Consider the following 15,007-nt stretch of genomic DNA (forward strand, 5'->3'; position numbering starts at 1 on the left):
TTGCACTCAAGAAGCGTTACGACCACTGATCTATATAAATGGGAATTGATGTGTGCCTTCACCATGGCCTTCTCAGAAAGAAACCGGATTAACATTATTTTCATGGATTAATAACTTAAATTCCGCTCTGTACCCCATATACAAAACTATACCGCCAGAGAGAAAATGAGAGAAATGGGACTGCAACACATCAACAAAATAAATACATTATTGTGATTACATTTGTCTGTCCGTTATGCTTTTATTTATAACAGTACATCGTTTTGAGAAATGGTTATGGGTAGGTTTAGGGGTAGGTGTAGGATTAGCGGCTCAAAATATAGTTTTAATGCCATATTGTTACTTGTTGACATTGGCATTTCTGTCCATTACGTTTTATTCTTTTAATACTCTGTATAAAATGGTTATAGGGTAAGGTTTAATTATAGGGAAATGATACATATATCTTTATGAAATGAAAGACTCGTACATATTTTAAGTTTTTTAGCTGTAAAAACGTAATAATGCTACGTTTAAATGTCGCGCATATTCTACGTTTCAGCACCTAGCCAAACATACAAAAACATAAAATCATCATATCAGAATGATTTCTGAAGGATCATGTGACACTGACTGGAGCAATGATGCTGACAATTCAGCTTTGCATCAGGAATAAATTACATTTGAATGAAAATAGAAAAAAAAAAAATTCAATTGTGATAATATTTCACAATATTACAGTTTTTACTGTATTTTTAATCAAATAAATGCAGCCTTGGTGAGCATAAGAGACTTCTTTGAAAAAAAAATTCTTAAAAACAAAATCTTTAACAACATTACTGTTAAGTTCTACTAGACATAATACATTATTAAAATTAAGAATCATTTTTATATTACTCAAAAACTATGAAGTCAAGTGTAAATTGAATTCACAGTTGATGGATGATTACAACTTCCATATCATATGTTTACAGATGCCATTGCTTTGTTTGAAGAACATGACGTATATTTCTCTTTCTATCTCCCTCCTCCCTCTCTGTTCTATTGTAGCTAAACTACTGCCACATCAACACTAGGAGTATGCTGGAGTATGAGAGAAGACAGTAATGAAGGGAAAAAAACTGTAGGGGGGAGCAGATGTCCTGAAGTCGAACTCATAGAGGAGGAGTGAAGAGAAGACAGGCACATGCCTTCAAGTAGATTTCTCTCCAGAAAGAAGGTCAGGAGGAGGAGAAAGAAAGATTTAGGGAAAGTGCAATTAAAGGTAAACAAACATTAGTTCATCATCCACACTTAACTTAACTACACCGATAACATCCATGAAAATGCAATTGCTGATGCCATGCTTTGCTCAGGAGAGGTTCTGCTGGTTATTGTTGTAAAAGAAAGTGAATTAGCTGTTAGTTTTCTAACTGAATTTTTTTTATTATCAGAAAAACATAACAGACATGTATTTTCTGCTGGACATCTGCAAAACTGTAATGACAAGAAATGCACATTTCACATGTATTGCAATTGCATAAAGCTTCATTTTTCATGATAAATAGCTTTAAATATTTTTTATCTCAGGTACATTTATGGCACTTTTTGGTCAACAAGTCTCTGAAATGACCAAATTGTTGTTTTTTCTTGGCTTGGTGAATATTTTTAATCCTAAGGTTTCTGAGGAAAAACTAATAAAGTAGAAACTTGCCATGTTCTTAAAATATTTTATCTTGTTCTGAATAAAATGATTACTCTGGTAACTATTATCTATGCGCTGTATTTATATATGCAATACCGTCATTCAAAAGTTTGGGGGTCAGTAAGTCTTTATTTTCAAATAAATGAATACTTTTATTTAGGAAGGATGTGTTAAGTGATTAAAAGTGACAGTAAAGACATTTATAGAGTTACAAAAGAGTTTTATTTCAAATAAACGCTGTTCTTCCAAACTTTCAATTAATCAAAACATCCTGAAAAAGAGTAGCCTATCACTGTTTCCACAAAAATATTAAGCAGCTTTTTCAACATTGATAATAAAATGTTTCTTGAGCAGCAAATCATCATTAAAATGATTTCTGAAGGATCATGTGATACTGAAGACTGGAGAAATTATGCTGTAAATTCAGCTTTGCCATCACAGTTATACGTTACATTTTAAAATGTATTAGTAACAGTTATTTTAAATTGTTATTTTTTTTTTTACACAATTACTCTTTTTACTGTATTTTTTCTCAAATAAATTAAGCTTTAGAGAGGATATAAGAGACTTCTGAATGACAGGAGTGTACATTTAATGAAACACAAGCAATTTAATGAAGAACAAACTAAATTCATACACCATTCTTACATATGTTGCTGCATTTTGTTCAAGATTTACAAATTATTTCCACAGAAATGTGATAATAATGCCCATTGTTTCTAGTTCTAACTGGAGAATAAACTTGCACCTGACTGGCGTCCTTACATGTGTCATTTTGTGAACCTCTGAAAGAGGCAAATCTCACACACAAACGGGAGAGGGGGACAGAGAATAGCTCCACATACGGACATCATGTAAACAAACCCTCACAAGCCAAGGAGAAACAGGGAGGCTGGACGAGAGGAAAATGGGGTTGGTGGAGAAAGAAAAAGGGGTGTGGATGGAGACTCAAAATAATGTGACTTATTAAAGAAGAATCTGAGCTTATAGCTAAACGTATGACAAATCAGAAAGTAGGATGCTAATGTTGTGATTTTGTGTTAGAGAGGGAAAGAGAGTAAGAGGGGGAAATAATATAAAATAATAACATTAAATTCGCTGATATTGTAATTTTTGTCCTTCCAAAAATCTGGGATATCACTTATGGGAATCTAGGAATTATTTAAATTTGGTTATTTAAGTTGTGACAGTCTTTTCCTCCCTATTGTGACATATATCAGAGTGAAACAGCTTCTTGAACAATAAAAAATGTAGGGCGTGACTTGATTTTGCCTATCGGGAATTGATTGGGTGGTTGTGGTTTACTATTGCTGTGATGTCCTGTGAGTGACAGGTTGCCCCACCCAAGAGGGAGGGGGAGATATTTTAATTAAGGAGGCCACATTAATTTTAAACAAATGCTGTGCATGGATAAATCTTTTATAATAAATACAAAAAAAATTATTACCATTTTGATTTCATGGTAACTTTAAACCTGGAAAAAACACTAAGTTTACAGTATCATTTACAGTACAAATTACTAAGCAGACTGTGCCAACTCCAAAACTGACACATTCAGATTCGGTTTTCCTTTATTTGTCATTTTAAAATCATCATGGGAGCAAAACCCTCAAGATTCAAGCATGTAAATCCTACAAACATCTGAACTTATATCTTCACGTCTTAATGGTTTCTACATGGAGGGCTACAGCTATAAAGGACAGGTGATGGATGAAGGTTTAGTGATATAGGATTGCATTTTTAAGTCTCTCTTTCACTCTGTGCTTCTCTCTGAAGCTGCTTACTTGCCTCTACCTGCCTGCAGCATAACTTAAGTGCCTTTATTCTTTCTCTCTCTCTCTCTCTGTTGAACACAGGCATTACAGAGTCCCAAATGACTTGCAATCAGCTGTAAAAATTAGTTTTTTAACACCACATTCAAAGAAAAAAAGTCAGTCTCGTATTTACTACAGTACATCCATCTGATAATATTTCAATACCATTGATGGCAGAAGACAAAACTGCTTTGATTATTACTTAATCTATATTAGAATGACTCAATAAGTGAAGAGAAAACAACCAATTGTGATCATTCATCATCAATCAGCCAAATACTTTTAAAATAGGCCATTTGTTTAATACTTGCTTAACTTGGTAAAATGGTAAATGGACTGCATTTATATAGCGCTTTCAACAGACCCATGGCCATCCAAAGCGCTTTACACATTGCCTCACATTCACCCATTCCGACACCGGCGTCAGCCATGCAAGGCGCCATCCAGCTCGTCGGGTGCAGCTGGGGTTAGGTGTTTTGCTCATGGACACCTCGACACTTGGTCAGGTGGAAGTGGGGATTGAACCACCAACCTTCTGGTTTGTAGACAACCTACATGAACCACTGAGCCACTGCCGCCTGTTCTTCTGTTGTGTTTATTTATTCTGCTATCGTGGCCTAAAAAAACATAAGGGATTTATATTAAACATTTTTAAAATGAGGTCTAGGGATTACTTAGGGATGGCGAGAATAAAAGAAGCTTTGATAGAGAAAAAAACAGCACTTAGAAACTGGAATCTCTCATTCTCCTCCAGACATACTGACATTCCTCAGTAGGCTTTGGAGAGAAGGATGATGATCTTCCCACCTTCCTCTCCTTAGCTTTCTTCCTTTGCCTGCAATCTGATCAGGAGTCTTGGAAGGGTATTTTGTCAGACTGCCAGGCTGTGCTGTCAATTGGAAGCGAGTGTTTTCCTCTCTTCTATTGACTTTCATTTAATATTCTTCCACAGACTTCATAATTCTAAAGTCCCAGAACAGGTCAGTTTAATGATGATAGACAGTTATCTTATCTATTCCAGCATCAACATATTATCTGTGTAAAACAGAAAATGCTTCATAAATTACCACCAGGCTGGCGAGGTAGTGAGAAAGTTTTATTTATTGCAGTAAATAGTAATGCAACAACTGTGAAGTACTAAAGAGGCTTCAAATCACCACGAAGAGATGTAAACACCAGTAATAAAAATGTTGTCAAAACTATGATTTTAAAATCTAAAATGTCACATCACTAGATTGTGATTAGATTAGTGTTGCTGATTAGCAGATCTGAAACTGAAAGAAAAGGAGGAAAAGAAAATAAACAGAGTATCCACAACATACAGCATGACTGATGCCCTCTACTGGCCCTCCAGTGCATGACCGATTTTTTTTTCGAGATCTCATAAAGAGCTTTGAATGAAGAGAACTAACCTGAGATGAGATCGTAACACCTGGATACATACGAGTAAAAGCATCCGAGACAGAGCTCCTGTTCAAAATGTAGAAGAGATAGAAATATAATTTTCAAGTCATCTCAATGGCAAAAAGTATCCCAATCAACCTGAATTCACCCCTACATGGTTTAGCCTCTAAATGCAATGAAAATTTCATGTGTTTTTTTTTTGCATCTATGGTTTAAAAAATGTCCCCCACTGAAAGGGTCTTATCCAAAATCAACACTTTTGCACTGAGGTGTTTCACACATGTGGGTCTGTACATTTTATAGGATTCTCTTTCAAATCCTCTGACATGTCTGAAGTCAGATAACACATAGTTCTTTTTTCATATTTGTACCTTAATCTTTAGTTTTCAGGCTCTGAAATTGATCTATGAGCAAGTTGAGAACAACTGATGCATTATAGATCAGGGCAAAGAAAATGAGAGATGGAGAAAAAGACATAGTAGAGGGTTGATGTAGTGAGAGAAACAGGCCAGGAAGAGAAAGTGAAAATAAACAGTGTTGGGGAAAGTTACTTTATTTGGTATTGAGTATATTGAGTATTACTATATTGCGTAAGTAAGACTTTTCTTACTTGTAAAGAAAAGTCATGTTACGTTACTTTTGCATTTTTTCTCACCTGGGTTGGGATTGTTTGTTTTGTTTTTTATAAAAAGAAAGTTCTATCTTTGGGCAAATTTAAAGACCCTTTCACACCAAAAGGGAAATAATAAGCCTCAGGCTGAAGGAAATGCAAATTCACTCAGCAAGTACACTGGTCAATAAAGTGAGATTAGATGCATACAAATATTTGTTTAATTTAACATTGAATTATTGAAGGTTTGCATAGTATTCTGATTTTGCATTTGACTGATTTTATGCATTTCGAGGAATACTGAATCTTTTTTGTGCAAGTGAGATTAGTAAATGCATGCTCACATTTAGTCGAGCACTACAATAAGCATCACACAACACATCTGCACTACATTGGGACAAGAGAGCTGTCAGTCAATATATTGGAAAACAAAGTAGGCTAACTTGCATTACTTATTTGAAAAAGTAACTCATATTTTGCTGTAATGCGTTACTTTACTAGTTACTTGAAAAAGTAATCTGATTATGTAACAAGTTACATGTAATGCGTTACCCCCAAGCCTGTAGCACTCCCTCTCAGAAACTGAAGCCTCTGCGCCTCGATCGCCCCCGGTGGCCGGTCCCAGTATAGCTCATAAATCAAACCTCTCCATGTATTACAATGGACAAATAATTGTTTCCTAAAGATGTTTTCTGTAATTTAAGCAAGTTTTTATCACTATGATTTCATTTCAAGTGTTCGTTTTTTAGTTTTAGTTAGTTATTTGATGCTAGAAAAACGGGGGGTGTGACGTCATGATTGACAGCTGAGATTGACTGCCCTGAGTGAAGTTGTCACTGAGGCACTAACAGACTTTTTTCTGGATTTTTGGGAGGTGATTGGGGCTTTAGCTTTAATTTCTACATTTCCATAACTGTTTATTTCACACCAACAAAATGAATTGTTCTGCATCTGCGAGAATGTGGGCGGGCTTTTGATAATCACGACTCTACTTCCTGCTCTCTACTGCGCAACTCCGGTCCCAAGATCACTACTGCGCAGACTCTGTCCCAAAATCTGCGCAAGATGTCATGCGCTGTGTGCGGGCCTCCGAAAGCTTCAACTCTCATTAGCGGAAGCCAATGAAGTCGCGTCATCCCTATTTTTTACGGTCTATGGTTACCCCGCCCCAACACTGGAAATAACAAAGTAAAAATGTGAAAAAGTGAAGCAGTAAGAAAAAAGAAAAACAAAGAATTAAAAAAAGAACAAATGAAAGTGAGGATTTGCAAAGATGCAAACATGGAAAAGGCTAAAGTCAAAGAGTCATCCAACCATTCCCACATTATATTTTCAAACAAACAAGTACACAATCAGAAGAGAGAAAAGCTGAATTAAACAGGTATAGGACTCATATAGCATCAGCTGCTACTGTCAATCATTGCACATGGATCAGCCACACCTATTCATTTCTCTCACACATACGGTTTATAAACACATGTTTGTACCCTGCAGGCATCACCTGTGTGGGTGGAGTGGAGTGAATAAGAATGTGTGGTAATGTGGGTGAGCCTATAGTTGCATTGTTTTGGGGTTAGTCTTTCTGGTGAAATTTATGTTGCTTATCTGGTATTTGAGGTCTGTTTTGATGTTTTAGAAATCTATTATTCTGGGAAAAAGTCCAAATTCGTTACCCAGTTCTAAGAAATCTGGATAATAGATGAAATCACAAGCGAAACGTACATTAATTAGAAAGAATCTTTTGGTATGTTGTGAATATTTTGTCTAGTTCACTTGGCCACCCAGTTGCTGGTGTCATGCTGGCCTGACATGTCCGGTGCAGACGGCAGGATGAAGATCAGGGTTTCTCAGGATTTTCTAGAAATAACAAACCAATTCTTCTCCGCTCATGGATTCTCTGTTTTCTATTCTGAAAGTGAGTGTGAGGCAGAAAATAACACTTTAATATAAGGTCCTATTATTTAACATTAGTTAATGCATCAGCAATACATTTGTTACAGTATTTATTTATACATCCTTATTGGTAGTTCATGTTAGCTCAGGTCAGTCAATAATATTAACAGATATAACTTTTGGTTTTAATAATGTATCAGTAAATGTTTAAAAAAATAAGATGAATAAATATTGAAGAAGTATTAATTATTACTAATGTTAACAAACAAATTGTGAAGTGTTAACAAAATACTTGACGAACAAATTACAGATTAAGATTATATGGGAAAAAGATTAAAATGATGTTACCCTGACAGCAAATGGTTTAAGTACCAGCTTTATATATTATTTATGTTTTGGGGAGGAATCTACAAAGAGTGAATTATTCTATTTTATACAGTAGATCATCTAAAATGTGGTATATTTCTATAGTTCATAATATATTTTAGGCCTTTCTGTCTAGTATGAGTTTACTGCACACACACACACACACACACACACACACACACACACACACACACACACACACACACACACACACACACACACACACACACACACACACACACACACACACACACACACACACACACACACACACACACACACACACACACACACACACACACACACACACACACACACACACACACACACACACACACACACACACACACACACACACACACACACGATCTGTGGCCTTAGATACACTTCCTTTCAAATGTTTGGTGTTTTTTATTTTATTTTATTTATTTTTTCAAAAAGAAAAAATATTTCTATTTCAAATGAATGCTGTTCATTTAAACTTGTATCCATCAAAATAATTAGCACATTTCTACAAAAATATTACAGTTTTTTCTGAATGCTTAAGCGCTAATCGTGATTCTTGTAGCACAATTTCTAAAACTATTAATACGTATAGCAAAACCACTCACTGAGTTTGCAAAACTAAAAGCACAAACACTGCTTTGCATTCAGTTTGCAATTTTGTAACACACACTTTGCAAAACTGTAGGCACAATTCACTGCACAACACTCTTTTTGCAGAACTTTAAACACAACTCACTGCTTACACTCAATTACCAAATTTCCAACTCACTCCTAGCAAAATTATACACATGTATGGCTATCATTAACACTATTTTGCCAACTGTCTGGCACACTTTCACATGTGAAAACTGTTTTAGATAATTAGTTCACTTTGCAATCAGCCCATCAACAGGTAGCCCTTTTACAGGCAATGGAGGAGGCATGTGGAGATATTGACCAGGCATCATGTCAGGCCTGGATACAGCATTCAAGGAAATATTTTCACCGGTGCCTTGGACTGGAGGATATCGCATGCGATGTGGACGAAATTTTGTGGCCGGACCCAGAAAGACGACATGATGTAGGCTGATTGTTTTTTTGTTGTTTTTTTTTTTTTGTGAAATTACTATTTTGTGTTCTGACTTTGTCTTGGTTTTGATGATTGTGAATAAACTGCAATACTTGAAGTTTGGATCCTTGTATATTTACATGACACTATGACAAAAGTATGTCCTCAAATTGACATCTGTACACAGAGAAAGCAAAAGCCAGATGTGTTTTGTATTCATACCATCAGTGTGTAGTTGGCACATTGTGTGCTTAGTAGATGATGGCTTGTGTTTACTGTTTGATACGAAAACACCATTTTTACGAAGGTGTGAAGAGTTAATCTAGCTGTGTTTGCTTTTGCAAGAGAACTACAATGTTTTGATAATTGGGTGAAAGGTTTTCTTATTTGTGTGTAGAGTTTTGCAAAAATAGCCAATAGTTACAAAAAAATTGCTTAAGCATTTAGAAAAAACTGTAAGCAGCACAACTGTTTTCAACTGTTTCTTGAGCCTCAAATTATCAATGATTTCTGAAGGATCATGTGACACTGAAGACTGGAGTAATGATGTTGAAAATTCAACTTTACCATCACAGGAATAAATTACTTTTTAAAATATATTCAAATAGAAAACAGTTATTGTAAATCTCATAATTTACAGCTTTACTGTATTTAAAATAAATGCAGCCTTGGTGTGCAAAATAAACTTCTTACAGATGCCAAACTTAAATGTAAGTGTATTCGCTTGTATTCACTGTCTGAAGGGGCAAGTGTTGTTGAATTCTTAGCCAATTGAAAGTGGATAATTTAAATAAATTAAAAATTGAATAAAAAATACCAGCAAAATCAATTCCAGTCTCCAAATATTATTGTTATTAATAATAATAAAAGTTAATATCTGACATTTATGGGAACCTCGTTCACCATCTTATGCTAGAAAAAAAGGCGGAAGGACTTTTTTGCTGCCTTGCATTCATTCTCACCATTCAGTTCCTATTCAAAGACAATGTGGATAAAAATGGGGCAGTTTGATAAGGTCCCGACACTCCACAGGCCTCTGTCTTTTCTCTCCCTTTGTGTCCTGTAAACATGTGTCATAATTTATTGGTCCAGAACAGATCTCTTCTGCACTGGAGGGTTGATACTTGTTCTTCTCACACTCTCGCATTCAAAGAGGGACACAAATCAAAGAAGCCTCTTATGCTCACCAAGGGTAAAACAGTAATATTGCGAAATATTATTGCAATTTAAAATAACTTTTCTAATTTAAAATGTAATGTATTCCTGTGATTTTAAAGCTGAATATTCATCAGCCATTTCTCCAGTGTCACATGATCCTTCAGAAATCATTCTGATATGATAATTTGCTGCTCAAGAAACATTTTCTATTTTTATCTACTTTAAAAACTGTTTTGCTGCTTGATATTTTGTGGACACGTTTGTAAAATGATAACGGCCTTTACTGTCACTTTTGATCAACTTAATGGTCCCTTGCTGAATAAAAGTGTCGAACTGACCTTAAACTTTTGAATGGTATGAAGTGTTTGTGATTAAAAAAAGACAGGATATTATTAAAAGGTGTTTCAAACTCAGTCATAGCATATGCATCTAACTTGAGAAATGCAATGAAATGTTTCTGGTTTTGACCAATAAATGAGTGTCTAAGACGATTTTATAAATTGTTTAGTGGCAAGAGTAAAGTCCTATTCTTTTTGAGTTTCCTCTCCCCAATGGAAAAGCACACAGATTGGAAACAGCTGTGGCCCATTCTGGATGGCGTACAGCTGGAAGTCTCGTCAGAGCGCTGGATCAGCCAATGAGAAGGGCCACGGGAGATCCACATCTGGAGAAGAGAGAGAACGCGAGCGGAAAAGGATCCCAGACACATGCCAGTTTTACCATCTCTCCTTCACACACACACACACACACACACACACACACACACACACACACACACACACACACACACACACACACACACACACACACACACACACACACACACACACACACACACACACACACACACACACACACACACACACACACACACACACACACACACACACACACACACACACACACACACACACACACACACACACACACACACACACACACACACACACACACACACACACACACACACACACTCACACAGAGAGACACGCCAGTCCTTGTGCAAAAGGGAGGAACATTCCCTTCTGCTGATGTTAGGGAGGAGATTCAGAAATCAGAGCATTCACACATTCCCTCCTCTACGTGATGATATTTGATGATACTTAATGTTTTCATTAAAGGGATAGTTCACAAAAAATGGAACAATCTATCATCATTTACTCACCCTCATGTCATTTCAAACCTGTATGACTTTCTTTCTTCTGTGACAAACAAAAAGGTTTTTTGGGAAGAATATCCTGGCCACTCAATTCAATATAACGGAAGTAATGGAAGTAAATTACTGTAAAAAAATAATATATATATATATATTTATAATAAATGTATCATGTAAAACTAAGATATAATAAATCATATATATCATAATTTTTTCAAGTATTACGATCACAAAGGGCTGCATTTATTTGATCAGAAATACAGTAAAACAGTAATATTGTGAAATATTATTACAATAATATAAAAAATAACTGATCTATTTTAATACATTTATTGACCCCAGACTTTTGAACAGTATAGTTATATCCACATCTCCCAAGGTCATATCATATCTTTGCATTAGAAATATACTAAAAATCTAATTTGTTAGATTGAAAACCTTAACATCTTCCATCTCTCAGCTCTATGAATTTGGTGAGTAACCAACTAAAGCTTTAAAGGTCCCGTTTTTCCTGTTTTGTTGAAGCTTTGATTGTGTTTACAGTGTGCAATATAACATGTGTTCATGTTTCGCGTGTAAAAAAACACAGTATTTTTCACACAATTTACTTATCTGTATACTGCTGTTTTCACGGTCCTAAAAACAGCTTGAGTATTTCCTTATTCTATGAAGTCCCTCCTTCAGAAATACGTAACGAGTTCTGATTGTGCCAGCGGTTCCCGTGTTGTGATTCGACAGCTGCTTAGCGCACGTTGCCCGGAAAAGTCACGCCTCTTACCATAACGGGGAGATGCATGTGCTCAAAGTACAGCGTCCCTGAAGGCCAAACAAAGGTGATTTGACTTTGGGATGAAAATAACAGCGTCTCGACGACATGGCGACAAACACACTACAAACGCAACACTTCCTCTTCTCCACGAGGGAGAGCAACAAGACCACGCCCCCTTTTCTGCGTATTCTTGTGGGCGGAGGTTAGTCGACAAACTGTTCTACTGACGTCATTAAAGCAGGATGTATAGGGATGTAGTCCAAACCGGCCGTTCGTTGTAGGCTTTGAAAGGGAACTTCTGTTAAATAAAATATCTCGCTTGGCATTGAACTTTGAGCTTTATAATTGTACAGGTATTATTTATGCTCTAACAGCAACATTACACACTAACTAAAGTTTGAAAAATGGGATCATGAAGAACAGGACCTTTAATGTAAAATAATAAAAAAAGTTCATGGTAATTGGGTGCATCAATTTAAAAAAAATTTGAATCATGTAGGCTAGTCAAACTATTAAATTGCTCATTCCAATCTATGACCTATTTTACTGAAATGTATGCGAAATACATGTGATTAATCAGAAAATCTTTAGATTCTGTTTGCCTTGATTTAAGGAAGAAACGTTGCTCCGTCACACTTGCCTACACAAATTTTTCACAAAGCTCTATATAAAAGTAATAAATGTATAGTTATTACCTTGATATTAAATCCTATTTTTGATTTGATTAAAATAACTTAATTTAGATGTTTCACCATTCAGTATATTTTAGGTTACCTGACAAAACATTTACAGCGTGTTGTGTTGTTTGTGCTGTCTAAACAGTGCCTGCAAATGTAGTTCTCAACCCCCCCAAAAAAGAGGAACTATTTGAAATTATTTGAAGCCATGAAACCAGACAGGCTGTTGTTACCAAAAACATCCAAAAGAACATTACGTTTAAAGCAGTTTGGGTTTGGTTTGCAATTTAAAGAGTCCACAAAGGGAACAGTTATATTTGTTGTCCAAGCTTTAAAGTCAGGAAGATTACTTGTCTTCTTGAGACCTTGTTACTAAGCATTGTCAACTGCAATGGATGGCACAGCAAAGGATGAACTTCACCCAAAAATGAAAATTATGTAATTATGTACCCATTTCACACTTTCTGCAGTGGACACACAAAAGAGGATTTTTGCAGCAAGTTGTTATCCAATGTCATTGACTTTCATTGTATAGTATGTTAAACAAGGTCAGTCATACAGGTTTGGAACAACATGAGGGTGAATAAATGACAACTTGGAGGTAGCGTAGTATCAAAGTGCTTCACTGCCTCGACTGAAAGCCTCCTATTTCTCTCAGAAAGATTTCCTCCCTCTGAATCAGTATTTAGACTAGAGAGTATGAATTACAGCAAGCCACCGACGGCTATAGATATCCTGGCACTGCCCAGCAAAGACAGGCTAATTATGTATTGTGGTGAGTATGACATGCGTGGCGCACAGACAATCCTGCAAAACCTCCTACGCTTCTCAATTCTCCACCACCAGCCGCTCTCTCTTTCTGAGCATGCTCAGTAAATCTGGCCCAAAACAGGAAGTCTGGAGGCACCATGATCCAGGGACAGACTCTCTATATATATAATAATCAGATTCTTCTGATGAAATTCAACTACGTTTTGAAAATGTTAAAGAAATCAACAGTTTACTGCTCAGCTTAACTTTTATATTCCCCAGACAAATTATGCAGTGTTATACCCAATTCATAAATTAAAAGGATAATTCATTTTCATAAGATCTAAAGGGGTAGAAAACCATTAAAACTGCTCATGGTGTTTTCTTCAATTCCATTTACACTTTAAACATGTATTGAGTAACCGATGTCACAGCATTTTGGGGCCAACTTGTCCATGCGTTTTGAATTAATTAGTGATTAACTCAATAACACACAAAAATACACTAACAAATAGAAAGTTATACATAGCTGCAAAACGGAAACAAAAGGAGAACTGTAGAGGGAACTAGAGGAGAGAGGTCTGAGAGAGTTTTTCCTAAGTAAATTTAGAGTAGGATCCATCTGAAATGCACATTGAAAAAATTAATTATAGTATATTCAAAAGAGTGAGTCAGAGAGAAGGAAAAAGCAGAGGACCGGAGTTTTGTCTCTGACAATGGCTTCATTCATCTCAGGCTAATATTATACATGTTTCAAAAGGAAATGTCCACTTAGTCCCCTGGAGCACAGGCTCACCACCACACCTTTGATTCCAGGCCTTGTCAAAATAGTCACCGGAAGATTTACAGGGATAACACCATCAGTGGTGAAAGTAAGAGTCGGGCCCCTTGAGGCCCAGGTAAATAAACTCACAAGTCAAAGACAAATTGGTATTCCTCAGGTTTCAGAAGACTCGACAGATAAGCTGATTTCTAACAAAACTGCATATTTCAAAGCAAAATATTCTCAAGGATTGACTTGTAAAAATTGTGTTCTAACCCATGATGAGCATGGAAAGATATTTTACTTACAGATTGGAGCACACACTTTTAAATGTTAGATGTAGCTACATTAGTGATGTAAATGAGATGATGAGTCTGTAGATGGCGCTATAGAGCCACAACCTCACTACTGTTGGAATCTGGAATTCGTTCAGCAAAAAAAGCTGGTCTTCCTGAATTGGGATGATTTATTTTACACAAAAGAGTCAGTTTAAGTTATAAATTCCTGCATTTCGTAAAAAGAGTGGACCCCCAAACTATTCATTAATTAAGCCAAAGACAAATTATAATGTTTTAAAACAACTTTAAGTAAATTCGAAACAATAAATGTTTTACAATAAAAACTAAGCCCTGTTTATTAAGGAAAGTCTGTCACTGAAATAATTCCTTCCCAGAAACATATATTTAAAATACAATATAGAATACTTTGCATAGCCTCAAAGAACAGAACTCATAGTTCCAAAATGTTTAACTAATCATATGTTGGGCATAGTACGACTGCTCATTGCTGATGAATTAGACGCAAAGTTAATCAAAACAGTAGTAGGTTAGGTAGTAGGAAATTAGTGCTTTAGAGTAGCTTTTACTGTGGGTGTCTTCATACACTCTCCATTTATGCTGCAATGCTGCCCCCTAGAGGTAAAATGTAATC

Source organism: Gobio gobio (assembly GCF_949357685.1).
Source record: "Gobio gobio genome assembly, chromosome: 1".
NCBI classification, from domain to species: domain Eukaryota; kingdom Metazoa; phylum Chordata; class Actinopteri; order Cypriniformes; family Gobionidae; genus Gobio; species Gobio gobio.